Genomic DNA, 10926 nt, shown 5'->3' with positions numbered 1-10926 from the left:
AGTTGCTGTTAAGAAAAAAAAAAAGAACGAGTCCACCCTTCATTCTTTCGGTAAGCCTCGCCAGCTTCGTACGGCAAAGTTTGCTACCGGACATGGCTCAAATGAAAGGTAATAACTTAGGGAAGGCCCCACTGGAAGGTTTTTTTGGGAGTTAGGCCCATTCGGTATTTGTAGATTTTCAAAGTTGTTGTTATAGAAAAAAAATACGTCTCCACCTTACACTCTTTCGGTAAGCCTCGCCAGCTTCGTACGGCAAAGTTCGCTACCGGACATGGCTCAAATGAAAAGTAATAACTTAGGGAAGGGCCCACTGGAAGGTTTTTTTGGGAGTTAGGCCCATTCGGTATTTGTAGATTTTCAAAGTTGTTGTTATAGAAAAAAATACGTCTCCACCTTACACTCTTTCGGTAAGCCTCGCCAGCTTCGTACGGCAAATTTCGCTACCGGACATGGCTCAAATGAAAAGTAATAACTTAGGGAAAGGCCCACTGGAAGGTTTTTCTGGGAGTTAGGCCCATTCGGTATTTGTAGATTTTCAAAGTTGTTGTTATAGAAAAAAATACGTCTCCACCTTACACTCTTTCGGTAAGCCTCACCAGCTTCGTACGGCAAAGTTCGCTACCGGACATGGCTCAAATGAAAGGTAATAACTTAGGGAAGGCCTCACTGGAAGGTTTTTTTGGGAGTTAGGCCCATTCGGTATTTGTAGATTTTCAAATTTGTTGTTATAGAAAAAAAATACGTCTCCACCTTACACTCTTTCGGTAAGCCTCGCCAGCTTCGTACGGCAAATTTCGCTACCGGACATGGCTCAAATGAAAAGTAATAACTTAGGGAAGGGCCCACTGGAAGGTTTTTTTGGGAGTTAGGCCCATTCGGTATTTGTAGATTTTCAAAGTTGTTGTTATAGAAAAAAATACGTCTCCACCTTACACTCTTTCGGTAAGCCTCGCCAGCTTCGTACGGCAAAGTTCGCTACCGGACATGGCTCAAATGAAAAGTAATAACTTAGGGAAGGGCCCACTGGAAGGTTTTTTTGGGAGTTAGGCCCATTCGGTATTTGTAGATTTTCAAAGTTGTTGTTATAGAAAAAAATACGTCTCCACCTTACACTCTTTCGGTAAGCCTCGCCAGCTTCGTACGGCAAAGTTCGCTACCGGACATGGCTCAAATGAAAAGTAATAACTTAGGGAAGGGCCCACTGGAAGGTTTTTTTGGGAGTTAGGCCCATTCGGTATTTGTAGATTTTCAAAGTTGTTGTTATAGAAAAAAATACGTCTGGCAACCACAGGGGTTCAAAGTTGTCCCTATACGTACTTTTTTGTATTTACTACACATGCTTTCGGTACTCCTCGGCAACTCCCTACGGCAAAGTTCCGAACCAGACCTAGTTCATTTTAAAGGTGTTGACCTAGGTTATTCCCCGCTTAAATATATTTCTGGGATCCGGGTCCGTTTACCCACAGTTTTAGTTATATGTCAATTATTTGTACTGGCACATTTGACAAGGAAAGTTTCAGTTTTAATTCAATGAGTTGGTAATGATGCATGCCGTACAAAATAGTCCACGCAGGAGTTTTGTGAAAATACTTGTTCACATTAAAATATAGATAACCATTACAAGTATATCAAAATGTATTCATTTCATATGTACAAAAATAAATATTAAAAATGATTTCAGCGAAAATACTTGATATTTGAGCATGCCGAGTTTATGGAAAGCATGTATGTAACTTTTCTATCGTGCATTGCATCTGGTTTATTCATTCCAAATTGGTTTGAATTATATATATAACACGATTCCTTACAACTGCCAACAAAAAAGTGACTGCTATCATTATTGGTATTTAGAACGGACTGAAATCCTTTGAGAATGACTACAAGCCGTGAAATTGTCAGATTCCGCTGTTAAATTACATTTAACTAAGATTTTGAGATATTTGGAACGTTTGAGTCTTATACAGTTTTTTGGTTTTTAGACATATCATCAAAATTGGCTGCTGGAAAAAAGTGGCTGCTATCTTGATTGGCTGCTAAAAGTGGCTGCCAGCTTGAGTCTAGTTCAGGTTATACTGCTACATGTATTATAATAATAGTGATTGTATTTTCTTCATCTGCATTTCAAAACTTTTCTAAGTAAATGAAATTGTTTTGGTAAGAGATAAGGGCATATCTTAGTGTTTAAAAATTTTAAATTTTCCTGATTTATGTATTTATTTGCTTTTTGTAGTGATTTAGCACAATATATTTAGTTTTATTGCATTTTTGATCATTGTGAAAAAAGGAGAGTTTGTCAAAGACCCAATACAAAATCTTACATACAGTCTTCATCAATAAACAAGTGTCGCTATTTGATATTGCAAGCTCTAAATCGTTTCGATTTTTAAAGTTATAATATCCGCTGTCAAGGTTTTTGACTTAGGACAGGCACATGAACTTGTAACAAATATTAACGAAAGAGACCATCGAAATTTCCGGGGAAAACGCTTGACTTATTTTTCAATATCCATGTTGTTTCTTCCGATTCTATCTTGTATTGGAAAATCACGTTTTGAGTCCAAATATAAAGTTAGAGAATCGAGGTAAACGATTGTTTATGTATTTGAGTTTGCCTTAGGGTTACTTGTAGATAATTATAGATTATCGTTGGTTATCTCAACGAGATTGATTTTCTCGCTTGAGCCGGTACGACGAAAGTGAGAAAACCAATCGAGTTGAGATGACCAATGATAATCTGTTTATCGCTATTTTACCTATGAAGACGTTGTTAATGTCCTTGACAACGGCGCGTGTTCCCTTATTTTCTAGCGATAATTTTCATATCACTCGACTCCGTTTTTAAATCACTCGACTCCGCTGAGAACGGAAATTATCAGTCAGCAAGATCAAAGGAAAAATTTATAAAATAGCGATAATAGGCAATTACCAATACGCTAGTGTGTGATGCATCATCATCGATCATGACTAGCATTTTAACGGTAGTAACATGGAGGGTGTTTCTAGTAGAACAGAACAGGGTTTTCACTGTTAACCATCTTTAAATAAAATTGAGAATGGAAATGGGGAATGTGTCAAAGAGACAACAACCCGACCATAGAGCAAACAACAGCCGAAGGCCACCAATGGGTCTTCAACGCAGCGAGAAACTCCCGCACCCGGAGGCGTCCTTCAGCTGGCCCCTAAACAAATATGTATACTAGTTCAGTGATAATGGACGTCATACTAAACTCCAAATTATACACAAGAAACTAAAATTAAAAATGATACAAGACTAACATAGGCCAGAGGCTCCTGACTTGGGACAGGCGCAAACATGCGGCGGGGTTAAACATGTTTTTTGAGATCTCAATCCTCCCCCTATACCTCTAGCCAATGTAGAAAAAACAAACGTACAACAGTACGCACAGTAAAACTCAGTTTAAGAGAAGTCCGAGTCCGATGTCAGAATAGGAAACAAAAGAAAATAAACAAAATGACAATAATACATAAATAACAACAGACTACTAGCAGTTACTGACATGCCAGCTCCAGACCTCAATTAAACTGATTGAAAGATTATGTCTTCATCATATGAATATCAGGCACAATCCCTCCTGTAAGGGGTTAAAGACTTATTTGTTATTTATTTGTCGTTTTTCTATTTAGGCATGATGTTGTCTGCTTTTCTTTGAAGTATTTTAACCCACTTGATATCTGCTGCTTCTGTTCAATTAGTAAGGGACTTATATATGACAATGCAGTAGGTTATATCGGATACAACTCGAAAGCCTATTTTCTATAATTTCTATAGCATGTATGCTGGGTCGTCAAAGGTCCAATTACATTATGTTCAAAGGTCAAGGTTTGCGAGGAATAAACAAGGTACTTCTCGGGCTCCTGCATAACTAAATTACCCGAGAAAACACGCATGCAGTAATTAAAAGATTGCTCTTAGTTTTTCGTTAGCCAATATACCATCAACATTGATTTAAGTGTTCCTTCTCCAATTACTTTTATTGTAACTTTTGCCTTTCAACTGATTAAAATTAGAAGAAGGATGTTCAGGTATGAAAAACAAATTTGAATGATATGCTTTCATTTGCAAAACATGTTATTTGACTATTTAATAATTTGATACTTTTTTTCTTTTATTTAAACAATAATTATAGGAAGTGAAATGCTAAAAAACTATAGTTAAAATTTCCTATTGTTGTCCTTGACCAGACTAGGGATATTTCCTGTTGTTTGTAAGTTTAACATTCAATTTGCTTAATCATACACATAATTTTATCATATTTCTTTTTTTTTTAATTTCAAATTGAATGTAAAGGATGACCGCAACACATATATATATATATATAAATATATAAATGTTTACAAGCAGTGTATATGTATACATGGTCTATAAAACGACAAATTATGATGAGGATTAATTAACTGACTTTCTGATTAATTGATGGTTGCGTAACGTCCAGTGCCAAATATGTCATGCATGTTCAGGAAGATTCTGATTTATATATTGAAGGGCTCACTGTGACTTTGAGATGAAGAACATCAATAAAAGGAACTGTTCTTTTGTTTTTGTTTTTTTTTTTTTGCTGTGCATGTACTGAGTTTGTGTCATGGATGAATACCCTATATCCTTTCTTTTTCTATTTTATAAATTAAAAATGGTATATTTAGTCTTATCAATGTCAATTGTTAATATTGTGAATTAAGGTATAATAGATAACTAACTTTTCGGAACCCATAAGAAAAATACAAAGATTTGGACAGACGTCATGTCGGAATATAGACTGTCCCTGTCGTTTATCTGTTTATCTGTTTAGCTCTGACAACAACATGAGATGCCCGTATATTGCAAGGGAGAAAACCAGCCTAGTCGGAATATAATATTTTGTTTTTTGCACTACACATGGTTAAAAGACAGTTGGCATTCACACTTTAATGATGTTATTGAAAACCGTTTGCATGTATTATTATACCATTATTTCATGGAGGATGTTTATTTTTGCTCCCAACTTCTACAGATTCTCTTCTATAGATGTGAAATACACGCGAACACAAGCAGCAAGAGTACGGACCATGAAAGTTAAATAAAATTTAAAAAAAATATTTAGCCTAAATAACCATCTCAAATAACAATTGATTGTTTGTATTCTACGGCCCCTCAGCAAAACAGGCTAATTAAATATAAAGGAGATTAAAATAAAAGAGAAAACTTAATTTAAACATGGGACGAATTCAAAAAATAAGATGGGTCGCATTGGTTAAAAAAAAGGGAAAGTATTTTAGTTTCCTTAAGACACATAGATATAAGAAGATGTGGTACAATGTATGAGTGCAAATAAGACAACTCTCCATCCAAGTCACAATTTGTAAAAGTACGCCCTTCAACACGGAGCCTTGGCTCACATCGAAAAGCAAGCTATAAAGGGCCACAAAATGACTAGTGTAAAACCATTCAAAGAGGAAAACCAACGGTCTAACCTATATAAAAAACGAGAAACGAGAAACACTTATGAACCACATCAACAAACGACAACCACTGAACAACAGATACCTGACTTAGGACAGGTGCAATCAAATACAGCGCGTTTAAACGTTTTAATAGGCGCCAACCTTCACCCTAACCTGAAACAATAGTGTAACATCACAACATAGAAAGACACACTATAAAATATCAATTGAAATGGCTTAACTCAATCAAAAGACATATCAACAGTAACAAGTAAACTTACACTGAACGAATAAGTTTGATCTATGACACAATGTAAATACAAAATTAATAAGAAAAAAAGGTGGTGAGATGTAAAACAATATCAGAAAGACAACCATAACCTTGGACAAAATGCCGACAAATAAAATAACGTACACATGTAAATACAAATAATTTTGTGGTTAGGTATACATGGAGTATGGAAATATTTTTTACAAAATAAATAATTTTGCTGTTCATAGTACGAGAACAGAAGTGAAAATTTATCGTCATACCAAACACTTATAAAAGGTGGTATATATTTAAAATAGTGAGACGAGATATAACACTAAATAAGTAAATATTAAATAACAAAAATGCATTACAAATTGTATCAACGGGTCAAATTAACACGAAAGTACGATTTGAGAGTACTCGCAGCTACTGAAAGCTAGTTAAAAGTCAAAAACAATTAATAATAAAAAAATCATGTATCAGAGACTAAAATCAACTAAAACACATCCCAGGGATTTAGTGTTTTGACGTCATGGCCAGTCAAAGAAGACATGACTTGTGCAATGCCAAAATAAAATAACTATACATAGTATAGAAAAGACGCAAATAACGTATTTTGTAGCAACGACTTTCTGTTACCTTTTATAAGTTTTCAAATGAAGCATTTATGTGAGTGAATTAAACCAGGTACTCTCCACACACGATACCAATAATGGTCCGAGACCAGGCTTTCCGTATCATATATGATCTGACTTACCTCAGGACTGGCATTACTCTTTTTCCTACAAGGGGACGAATAATTTAACAAATTCGCAAACCAAAAATGCCATATCATCAGCTCGTATGTTTATCTCATTGACATTTACACACAGAAAAAAAGGAAACGTATAAAACGATACTGAATCTTGTGTAACGACATGTGATTTTGGACTTAATGTAACATTGACTGATTATTGAAATAAGAAGATGCGATATGATTGCCAACGTTTCAACAGAGACCAACAACTGGCGTAGTACGGCCTTCAGCAATGAGCAAATACCATACTGTCTAGTAAGCTATAACTGACCCGATATGGCATAACGCAAAACCATTTAAACAAGAAAACAAGCGACCTATTAATTTATGTACAAAACAATAAACGAAAAACAAATATTTTTTTGATAGACAGCAACCAACTACAACCATATAAACAGAACCTGATGTTCAGTGGTTGTCGTTTGTTGATGTGGTTCATAAGTGTTTCTCGTTTCTCGTTTTTTATATAGATTAGACCGTTGGTTTTCCTCTTTGAATGGTTTTACACTAGTCATTTTTGGGGCCCTTTATAGCTTGCTGTTCGGTGTGAGCCAAGGCTCCGTGTTGAAGGCCGTACATTGACCTATAATGGTTTACTTTTACAAATTGTGACTTGGATGGAGAGTTGTCTCATTGGCACTCATACCACATCTTCTTATATCTAGATAGTCGGCCTACAGCACAATTTAAGAACAAGCTGTAAAAATTAGTTGATAAGGGTTTAACTCACCAGATCGACACAAATAAAAAAAAAGAGAAAGTAACAAAAATAGACACGAAGTATTGATCTATGAGCACTAGCGGTTACTGAGAGCTAGTTCAAAGCCAATTACAACTAAATATATTATGTCTCTAAAACGAAAATATCCATCAGAACACATCAAATGGATTTAGTGTAAAAACGTCATAAAATGATTGTTGGTCTGTTGGTGCTTAACACCACTTTAAGCACCCTTGGTTATATCATGGATGTCAGTTTTTAATGAGTTGAGGACGCTGGAGTACTCAGAGAGAACCACCGGTATTAGTCAGATCGTTTTCAATTAGGATCGGATTCACCTCGCTATGAGATAGGTTCGAACGTCAGACCGGCTAATGTGAATGAATATTTTATTACTTAAACCACCCGGCCATCGAGGACCTATGTAACATGGAAGTAAGATCCAAACTATTTGAAGCAATATCCATTTTGAAACGTTTGTAAACTATCCACCAATAATACAAAAAGTCTAAAGAGAACATAATTATGATCAATTGATCCGATACGGGAGATACAGTCTAAGTTATGATATTTTTCATTTATTGTAAGTGATTTATTCATACAAAAAAAATCAGTCAGAATACACTTATTCTATTAACATGCAAGAACAATTTTAGTGATACAAGGAAAATACATAATTCATGTTCACTTTAATTAACTACAAAGTGAAATATAAAAAAATATCAAAGTGATTCACAATACATCTAAATAGTATCAGGTACAACAGAGAATAAGGAAGTAACAGGGATTGTTAAGTGGTAATTTAAAATATAAATATTACTTTTAATGAATATTAAATTGCCCGAACAGAAATATTATCAAAATTGAAATCTGTTTATACTATTCTTCTCAAAGTACCGCATGGTTTGATGTTTTTGTGTATTGATTTAATGTAAGGATTTGGCTGTAATAAATTTTACATTAGTGTCATACATTTTTCTAAATAAACAGATAAAATGAAATTTCAAGTGTATTATTCAATTTACGTTATATTTATTTATAAAAAAAAATAGGACGATTTGTGAAGGGTAGTTTTAAATATTTACCTTGTAGAAAACAATCTTGAAACCGAAACATACCTTCGGAATGTATTCTTTTCATAATGATTTAATTTTATTTATAACTAGACACATAGTTTCCAATATACAATAAACTAAGATAAATATTAAAAGATGTTAGTACGGTGTAATAAACATTTTAGAGCAAGAGATTTTATTCAAAGAAAAGCATGTTTATTAAAAACACCTTTTAAAAGGATGAATGTTACTTGCATTTGATTATATTATATTAATTGATTGATTAATTTTTATTCTCAGCAGCATCACTTCAAAAAGGCTATATCGCGACGAGATTTTATTATAAGAATAACACTTACAGAAAATACATACGAAGGAACTAAGGCACATACATATATAGTATACAACTTATAAAATTTATTATTTGGACATTTGTAAAAACAAATTGAGGATAATATTTGCAATCTGAATACTTTAATGCACACGAATGACAGCAAACCAGGTACCGTAATAACCGATGTAAGATAAATTGTCTTCAATACGCGATGATACACATGGAGGTAAGTAGAAATGAATTCACGTTCGCGTGGTGGTATCATATTCATCTTCTGTTTGCTGTCCAAAAAAGTGGTCATAGGTCTCTTCACTTCTGTCTGGTAGTTTGTGATGACTCGCAGAATCATAAACATCGTCTGCCTTTTGACTATATACGTTATCATCATTCGAGTTTTCTCTCTGTTTATTGATACTGGAAACATCGTACGTTCCATCGTCAGACGTTTGACCGTATAAATTATTATCGTTTGGGATTTTTCGGTGTTTGTTGTTTCTTGAAACATCATACGTTCCATCGTCAGTCATATTATAAAGATCAGCTGACTGTTGACCATCCGGAGCTATTAGAACCTGCTTTTGTTTTTTTGAATTCGAATTGTTTTGTTTGTTTCTATTCTGATTGGATGATCCAGTCGAGGTTAAATGTTGCTGACTTGCGTAATCGTATTGATTTTCATCATAAGCTTTGTTAGCATGATCAGGACTAGTTTCCTGTTTACAAGTTTTTGACCTGTAAAATTTAATTTAAATAATCAATTATCAAGTAAACTTTTTTTTAATGCTGTGGCATACGTTCTGAACTGAATGTATTGCCAAAATCAAATAATAATTGATCTATTTTGACATATTGTCCACAGTGCAGTGACAAATATTTCATGAATATTCAGGACGAAATCCAGTGACACAAAATGCAGGTTCTTGCACAAAGTGGAATGACCTTACGCATAGCCTGGATTTGATTTGAGAATGGCATACTGAGCGAATAATAATTATGACATTATCCAAGCCACAGGCAACTACGAACCCAAACCAAAAATTGATCGAAAGAGTTGGCATTTTGAGTATCAATTTTGATAAACATATGATGAATCCTTGATAAATTTACTGATTGATAGTAGGTATGTTCTTGTATATCTCCTTTAATGTGTGGAGGCAGTAAAATGTGTTCTTGACCGTACGGTTTTTTCTCATAATGCGTTTTTCAGTATTAGAGTTTTTGCTCATATAGTTTCTTTTAACACCAAAATTACCTATAATTAGTGTTGACAAGTCGTCCTTTATAAATAAATGCCTTCATCGTCTTTAAAAAAATGTTATTGAAATAGTATTATGATATAAAGAAATGAATGGTATTTTTAAAAGATGTTGACAACTTCCACACATCTACATTTAAAATTATTTGCAGGGGTTGACAGTGAAAAGCAACGTGTACCAATTAAGTCAACACCAGGGGTCGTTTGAAATTTTGTTAATAAAAATAAACCTTCCGAAATTGACAAGAGGACAAAAAAACAGCAATAAAAATGTTTTTCCATTAAATATCTTGAATCATTATCAGTAAAAAGTGTTAATTATAGCCACCCATTCATTCCATCTTTATGTTATTTTGAAAATTATATCTTGTATGTATAGTTCCTTTTAAATTTATGCACATTCAAAAAAGTTCTTGGAATATATTATGGACAGTTGTATTCCTGTTAGATTTCAAAAATGTCATCTTTTGAAATAAGTTCGATTCTGGCACATTTAATTATAAGCATCTTGATTTCTTAGAATATACTGTTTTAGTTGATAACAAACATGTGGAAGTTTTCTGTACATATATGCTAATATAATAATTTTGAATGTGATAGTCCAATCAGATGTTGAAATAAAATACAGACTTGTAAATTACCTTCTAACACGATAAATAACAACCACAACTATGATTATAAGAAGTACGCCTCCGCTAACACCAGCTGCTATTGCTAAAAGAACAGAATATATTTATTATAATCGATTTGGAATGATAATTTATTAATCCTTATATTGACGTATAAAGAATTAAAATTGTCCAGTCACTAAAACGAGATTATGAGACCACGGGTACAACAACCCCTACATGCGCATTCTGAAAAAAAAAGGAAAAAAAAACCCACAGACATTTTTTCATTAAGGTTTAGTGCTTTTGGCGCTCTTGTAGACCACATGCAAACCTGTATCAGGTTACACATTTAAAGTGTTACTGCAAAACATATAATAGTTCCCTTTATTGTTTCCTAGGGTTTCACGTGATTATTTTGTAACGGAGAAACATATACCCGAAGTTTAATTAACATACAGGAGC

The sequence above is a fragment of the Mytilus californianus genome, unplaced genomic scaffold, assembly GCF_021869535.1.
Source record: "Mytilus californianus isolate M0D057914Y unplaced genomic scaffold, xbMytCali1.0.p SCAF_7, whole genome shotgun sequence".
NCBI lineage: Eukaryota > Metazoa > Mollusca > Bivalvia > Mytilida > Mytilidae > Mytilus > Mytilus californianus.
Note: the sequence above shows the minus strand (reverse complement) of the source record.